The sequence below is a fragment of the Ptiloglossa arizonensis genome, unplaced genomic scaffold (assembly GCF_051014685.1).
Source record: "Ptiloglossa arizonensis isolate GNS036 unplaced genomic scaffold, iyPtiAriz1_principal scaffold0023, whole genome shotgun sequence".
Taxonomy (NCBI): domain Eukaryota; kingdom Metazoa; phylum Arthropoda; class Insecta; order Hymenoptera; family Colletidae; genus Ptiloglossa; species Ptiloglossa arizonensis.
This window is the reverse complement of record NW_027478393.1, coordinates 2,238,083-2,245,582: the sequence shown is the minus strand read 5'-3', so window position 1 is coordinate 2,245,582 and position 7,500 is coordinate 2,238,083. Positions and strand designations below refer to the sequence as shown.

Below are 7,500 nucleotides of genomic sequence, written 5' to 3'. Positions count from 1 at the left end.
AACTCGCGTCTCGTGTTTCCACAAACAATCACGAGAAGGTCGTCGGCGTAGGCTATGGGCTCGCACGCGAGCTCGGTGTTCGAAAGGAGCTGCAGAACTTCGTCGAAGACTAGGTTCCAACAGCTCGGACCGAGAATCGAACCCTGTGGACAGCCTTTGGTGACTTTCTTGCGCACGATGCCGTGTTTGGAAACTATCGTGACCTCACGCTCGGCGAAGTAGTCGACCATCAGTCTGTAGAGATTTCGAGGGCATCCCCGGGCTTTCAACTTCTGTAGGATGCTGGGCCACCAGACGTTGTCGAAAGCACCGGAGATATCGAAGGAGAGTCCCAATACATACTTTTCTTCTCGGCCAGACACCAGGTCCCTGAACTTCACTAACGCGACATCAGTGGATCGCCCAGGCCTGAATCCGTATTGCCGATCCGAGCAGTAGTCGGGGTTCAGAAACACTTCTCTCATTTTTAGCAGCATCAGCTTCTCCAACGCTTTGCCCAAGATGGAAAGTAGGCAAATGGGCCTATACGATTTGACCTCCGTCAGTGGTTTGTCGGGCCCTTTCAGTATGGTAATGATAGAGCCGACTTTCCATCTGACGGGAAATACTCCTTTGCACAGACACGCGTTGTAGAGACGAAGCAGACCGCTGTGGACGGATCCATACGCGCGTCTTAGGACTTCGACCTCTAAACGGTCCGGACCAGGGCATTTTCCTCGCTTTAGGCTCCAGATCGCGTCTCCAACCTCCTTCCTAGTGAAGACTGTGCAGTCTTCCGTCGGCGGGTCGGTGATTGAATCTAGCCTGATGTTCGATTGCTCCGGCGTTTCGTCCGCGGTCGTGTCGTCCGGGATTAACGCTCCGAGGAGCTGCGAGGCGGTGGATTTCCAGTCCATCGTATAGCCGTCTTGCGTTCGAATGTTGGAGACAGCTGTCTCAACTCGCACCTTCTTTTGGGCGATCTTGTATGTGAGCCCCCAGGGCTCCTTGTTTCCTTGCTCGGTAACAAAGTTTGTCCAGCTTTGAAACTTGGCAGTTCGAACAGCAGCTGTATAGGCTTTTCTGGCGTTATTGTATTCAGCCTTTCTAGCTGCTCTCTCCTTTTGGTCTTTCTCACGCTGGAAGGCACGTCTCAGACGATACACGTGCGTCTTCCGTTTCGTCAATTCCCTCGTCCACCAAGGGACGGATTTTGAGTGCCATTGCTTGACAGGTATGGAGGCTTTGCACGCGTGGACGATCGCCAGCTCGATCTCCTGTGCTAGATGTTCGACATCCCTTCGACATTCGACGTCTCCGGGAAGGAGCCTCTCGCGTTCAAGCAACGCACGATCGAAGCGAGACCAGTCCGCTTTGGACGTGCGGAATCGGGGCTCCAAGGCACGACGATCCTCGCTCACGTCTGCGAACTGTAACACAAACTCAATCGCTCGATGATCGCTGGAGGTCCAATCGTATTGGACCCTCCAGTTTTTCACATATTTCGACATATCGTTCGTCACTAGCGTAACGTCGATCCATGATTCGCCACTTGGGCTGGAGTATGTGGGTATACTTCCAGCATCGTTCATCACAGTCAGGCCGTGTTGAGCGATGAACTCTTCGAGTTCATCTCCCCGCGCGTCCGTTCGTGTGCCGCCCCACGAGGGGGACTTGGCATTGACGTCCGCCGCGATAACGACCCGACTGTGTCCGAGAGCATCAAGTACTTTTCCCAGTCGAGCCAAGCTGGGTTCAATCTCCTCGGAGCATTGAAAGTACTGACTGACCAAGTAAGTAGATAGGGACAGAGGGAATCTCGTTAATCCATTCATGCGCGTCACTAATTAGATGACGAGGCATTTGGCTAGACCTGTACCTTGTCCATTAGGACAGGTAGACTTCCGAGCTATACCTGCTCGTGAGGTGATAACAATATAAAACTAGTTAACAGTAAAAAAAAAAAAAAAAAGAAAATAATTAACGCCGCTCTGCTGGGCACCCTTTTCTGCTGCCACTACCAAGCGATCTGCCCACGTGCTTGAAAAAATTAGGAACGGGGACCCTTACGGGAGGCGTACTTAGCCGCACGACAAGCGTGTGCCCAGGGAAGCCGCGCGGAGGCGCCGCCCCGAGTTCCCTCATAGAGAACTCGCCCCGCGCCCTACTACCCAAAAGGTGTAGCAAGGACTCGCACCGTTCGGTGTAAATGGCCGAAACGGGCTAATATTTCTATTATCAGCTGGCAGCTGCCTCGTTACTCTTTCTTCGCCTTTTGGCTGCGTTAATGTTTGTAAATTGATTGGCCTCAGGAGCCTCGTCAAGTTTCAGCGTGAGCTTCGTCTTAAATAAATAAATATTTGATTGGCCTTGTTGGCTTCGTCAAGTATCGGCGCAAGCGTCGTCCTTATTATAAATAAATAATAAATAAATAATTTAAAACGATCACCTTATGTGATCGTAGTCCAAAAACGCATTCGCGATTTCAATCGACGAACGGAGGGCAATCATAGATACCGTCACCGCTTCTTCATTGCTGAGCCCTAGGCGCTTCAGGTTCTTGTGTGTTTTGTAAGGCATTGCTCCGCGACACCCTACCACTATGGGTAGGACTTCAGCGTTCTGGCAATTTAGCTTTGCTTTTATAAATTCAGCGGTTTCCTTATATTTATTTGCTTTGTCCATATGAGCTCTTCTGAGATTGTCTTTATCCTCGTAGCGGACTGTTACGTCCACTACGAGGAGCCTTTCTTGGTCTTTAATAACCAAATCCGGCTTCTTCATATCTCCCATGACGTTCACAGAAGGCTCTTGGAATACCGCGTGCCTTTTGGCCACTTTTTGCTCTATCATGGCCACTATTTCATCGTGTCTTCTTATGCGGGCTGCCTTAGTGTGCACACAATTACCCAAAACGTGCCCCAGGGTCTCTATACTCATATTACATCTTCGGCACATAGGGTCAATGTCTCTTTTCGCCCTTATCAAGGCGACCCTTGTGCCGAACGTATTCGTTCTCAGCTTAAGCGCGTCGATATACCTTGACGGCTTAAGCAGCGGCGGCCTATATAGCCAGGCGTTCCCAATTTTATCGCCCATGAACTCTTGGACGCCTTGGCCTTGGGAGACGAGTTCCCTCCATCTCTCTAAATGCCTCCTTTTGAGACCCAGGCGCGCGCGCTCAATTTCATTATGGGTATTGGGCCATGCCAACCCCAGAGAACTTGCGTAAACCTTTATTATCTGCTCCTGCCCCTTGTAGGCTTCCTTGATAGCCGGATCATCGTTATTAAGCATATTTACGCTATTTCTTAGCTTTGCTATTCGTACGATATCCGCCACCTTTTGGATACCCAGACCACCGTTCTGCTTTTCGGCATACAACACCCCATCCGTCGTTGACGGATGCAGGTGAAGCAGCTCTTTTATAACTTGTTTAATTTCGTGGTCGAGGTTTTTGAGTGTTGTAATCGGTGGCGGATTCGCCACCATTTGGTGTATATACCGGGGCAGGAGGTGAGTTTTTATTAAATTCACCTTTTGATGGGGCTTAAGCCCCATCTTCTGTATGTTTTTGGCTGCGTTTACTATGTTCTCTGTCCGCGCGCGCTCTGGGCCCCTCCAGGGGCCAAACCTGATGCCAAGGTACTGGAAAAGGTCGCCAGGTCCTGCCCACGGAATGGGCGTTCCCCGGATCTCCAAACCAGGATCCTCGGCAAACCAAGTTTTATTCTTGCAGACGACCTGGAAAGTCCGGCATTTGCTACAATCGATGGACATACCCAGCCGCCTGAGGTACTTCGTCAGTTTCCCCAGCTGCTGGGATGCCTCATCCCTATTCTTGGCTAGTAGTACCAGGTCGTCTGCGAAAGCTAAGACGGAGATGTTCTCGTCCCCCATTCGGGTTCCCTCCGTTGTCTCGTCAAGGTCTTCGATTATGGGGTCCAGGATTGTGTTGAAGACCAAGGGTGACAGGGGGTCTCCCTGTTTGACTCCCCTCTTGATTTTTATTGGGATGTCCCGACCTCTAGTCCTGATGGCAGTATGGCAACCCTCGTACGTTCCCTTTATATAATTCACGATGGTTGCCGGGACCCCCTTTCTCTTGAGCCCGTCCCCTATCGCCTCGTGGGGAATCGTGTCAAACGCTTTCGAGATGTCGACGACTGTAACCACCCCGCCGTGCTTTTCTTTCATAAGCATTAGCGCTTTGTTCAAAATGGCTATGTTTTGCTTACACCCATCCTCTTTGGTGAAGCCTTTCTGCCTTTTGTGGTTCATAATCTTGCTCCTCAACCTGCGATCCAACATTCCCGAGTAAATTCTATTTATCAGCGAGCCAATAGTGATTGGTCTCCAATTCCTCACATCGGCCGCGCTCTTCCCTGGTTTGGGAATAAGCGCGGTCCGATTGGCTCGCCATTGATTCGGGAATGCTCCCTGCAGCATCAGCAGGTTGAAGAGCTTAACCATAACGTGTAAGGCGCCATTCTTACGGAGGTGGTTTTTCTTTATGCCGTCGACACCCGGAGCGGCTCCAGCTTTGATCTTTTTCATCTTATCCACCACTTCGACGATAGTGACGGGTCTCCACATTTCCTTCATCGAGGAAAGTGGGCTCGGGCTCCTTCCGAGCTGTGGTAGGCCTGTGGTGGGTCCCACCTTCCCCCACAGGTCCTCATAGAGCTGCTTGATGCTAGCTCTATCAGGGAGCTCTGCCTGCCCCCCAGCCTCAACAACACATCCCGTGACCGCCATATCTACTAATTTACCTGGGCACTTATTGTATAGTTCTTGGTACCGAGAAAATTTATGCTTATTCCGACGGGTACGATCGCTTTCCTTTTGCTGGTTTTGGTTTGTCGGTCCTTTCTGCCTGGTTTCCGACTGTTCGCTTTCCCCGTCTTTTAATATTTCAATGAAACTGCCCAGGATACTCTCGGCCTCAGATTGGTCCATTTGACCTCCTATGGCCGACTCCATTATTCTCCGCTCTATTTCGAAGAACTCGTGATCCGTATCGAGCGAGTCGGCCATGATTGCCCCCTTGAGAGCGGTTTGCCAGTTCTCTTCACCACCTCCCAAAGGGGCCTCCTCTTGTGCTATTTCTTCGGTTGCCGATTCATAGGAGTCCGAGTCAGTTTCCTCGGGCTCCTCCTCGACAACCGCTTCCACGCTCTCGACAGGCAGTCGCCTCCTTTTATCACTTATTTGTCTCAACGTTTTACCCGGCAGGTGCTGGTGTATTTTAACGTTCGGGAACCTATCCGAGCGATAGATTCCATCTAGTCGGACTAATTCCCGAACTTCTGCTTCCGTCCAAACCGAGGCTCTATTGTTTGGACGGGTAGGGTTGGCTGCCTGTACCCTTTTCATGTTTCGCACCACCGGGTGCGCGTGTCTCTCATGTTGCGACAGCCCTCTCTGAGAGCTGCAAGAGAACCCACAGGAGGAGCAAACATGGCCGCCCAGTCGATTTTCTTGACTGGCGCCGGCACATTTTGGGAGGTGGCACCTGCAGCCGTGTAGTTTTTGGAACGATTTGCCACAGCGTGCACACCTCCAAAGCACTTTTATTCGTGGGTGCTGCTTAGTCATATGTTCACTCCAGCTTTTCTCCTGTAGGAACCATCTCTCATGAGAGACACACGCTCTACATTTAATCTGCCCATCGAGAGGTAGATCCATCACGTTAATCAGTTCATGTTCCGTGTCATAGCATACGTCGTCATCATTGGCCCTCCCACCAGCAGCGGACAAGTCCGCCACGGGGACCCCAGGGCCGGGGGCCCCCGTGTCCGAGGCTCCATTCGTATCAAACATTTCATAACTGAAATTATAATAATTCCGGGTTCACCAAATCCAAAACCATAGCCAATCATGTACCGGGGACTTTGCCATTTCGTCACCAAGTGCCACCTAATGTCCGTCGACGGTCAGGAGACCACCCCCGCCGATCCTCCTCATCCGCATTGTGAACTTCGTCGGGGTTCATTGTATATAGCTAAACGGCTGCTAAAAGCAGCCGCCAGCCATTATCCCAAAGGGAACTCCACGCACTATTATATTTTATTCGCTACCAATATACTTCTCAATTCACCCCTTCTGAGGCTTCATTCCTCCATAGGCACATAGTACCTTTTCTCCGGCTGAGGCCATCCTCAAGCCGCCGAACGGACAATCCTAATACCTTGGCGACCGCTCGTGCCCAGCCAACGGCTTAGCACTGAGCGTTGCGCCTCACTAGTGGGAACAACTAGTGCCTGGAGTACGCCGAAGCGCACCGGTGCAGGTTACTGTAGAGGCTGATGGCCGTTCTTGCCCAGCGAAAATGATCAGCTGGCAACGTGGGTTCCACGCCACTCGGTCTCCAAAGGAGACCTAACGGTCCTTGCCAGCCCACCCGCCTGGACGTCGTAACGCCAGGACGGACGCACGTCCCTTCTTCCCAGAACGCTACCCAACGAGCGAGCCCGCTCCACTCGTTGGACGCCCTGGGTATAGACCCGAAGGCCTAGCACGCTGGTCGTACCATCCACTGGTCAACGACCCAAACTGGCAATTCCCGGTTACAAGCCGCGGGAGCTAACAAGTTAGCTCCCCACCGATCATCCCACTTAGACAAGTCGCCGGCCTCTACAGCCTATTATGAGGGCTTTCTTAGCTCGGGAAGGTGGGGTCGCCGCTCCCCATACAGTGTGCCCTTCAGTGTACCCACTACCACAGTACACTGCCACTGTCCCTGCCTTATGAGAGTCATAGTTACTCCCGCCGTTTACCCGCGCTTTTTTGAATTTCTTCACGTTGACATTCAGAGCACTGGGCAGAAATCACATTGCGTCAACACTCTTGGGGGCCATCGCAATGCTTTGTTTTAATTAGACAGTCGGATTCCCCTAGTCCGTGCCAGTTCTGAGCTGAGTGTTGAATGACGGCCGAAGAAACGACCGCGACGTCAAACGCCACAGAAGCTCCGCAGCAAGGAAGATCCGTGAGAGGCCAAGGCACGGGACCGAGATCGGATCCCGGTAACAGTAATGATACCGTTCACCTCGCCCAGGCCCGGCACGTCAGCCAGACTCACTTCTCGACCAAGCCCGACACGCCCCGCTCCTCAGAGCCAATCCTTATTCCGAAGTTACGGATCCAATTTGCCGACTTCCCTTACCTACATTAATCTATCGACTAGAGGCTCTTTACCTTGGAGACCTGCTGCGGATATGGGTACGAACCGGCGCGACACCTCCACGTGGCCCTCTCCTGGATTTTCAAGGTCCGAGGGGAAGATCCGGACACCGCCGCAACTGCGGTGCTCTTCGCGTTCCAAACCCTATCTCCCTGCTAGAGGTTTCCAGGGAACTCGAACGCTTATACAGAAAAGAAAACTCTTCCCGGATCTCCCGACGGCGTCTCCAGGTCATTTTGGGTTACCCCGACGAACACTCTTACGAGGGCCCGAATGGTAAGCGGTTCCGCAGCCGGGTTCCGGAATAGAAACCGGATTCCCTTTCGCCCAATGGG

At 52.1% G+C, this 7,500-nt stretch overlaps 1 pseudogene; it reads right to left on the bottom strand.

The window, feature by feature from the left end:
- LOC143154452 (large subunit ribosomal RNA) overlaps positions 1-7,500 on the bottom strand; it is a 12,239-nt pseudogene that overhangs the window by 2,756 nt on the left and 1,983 nt on the right.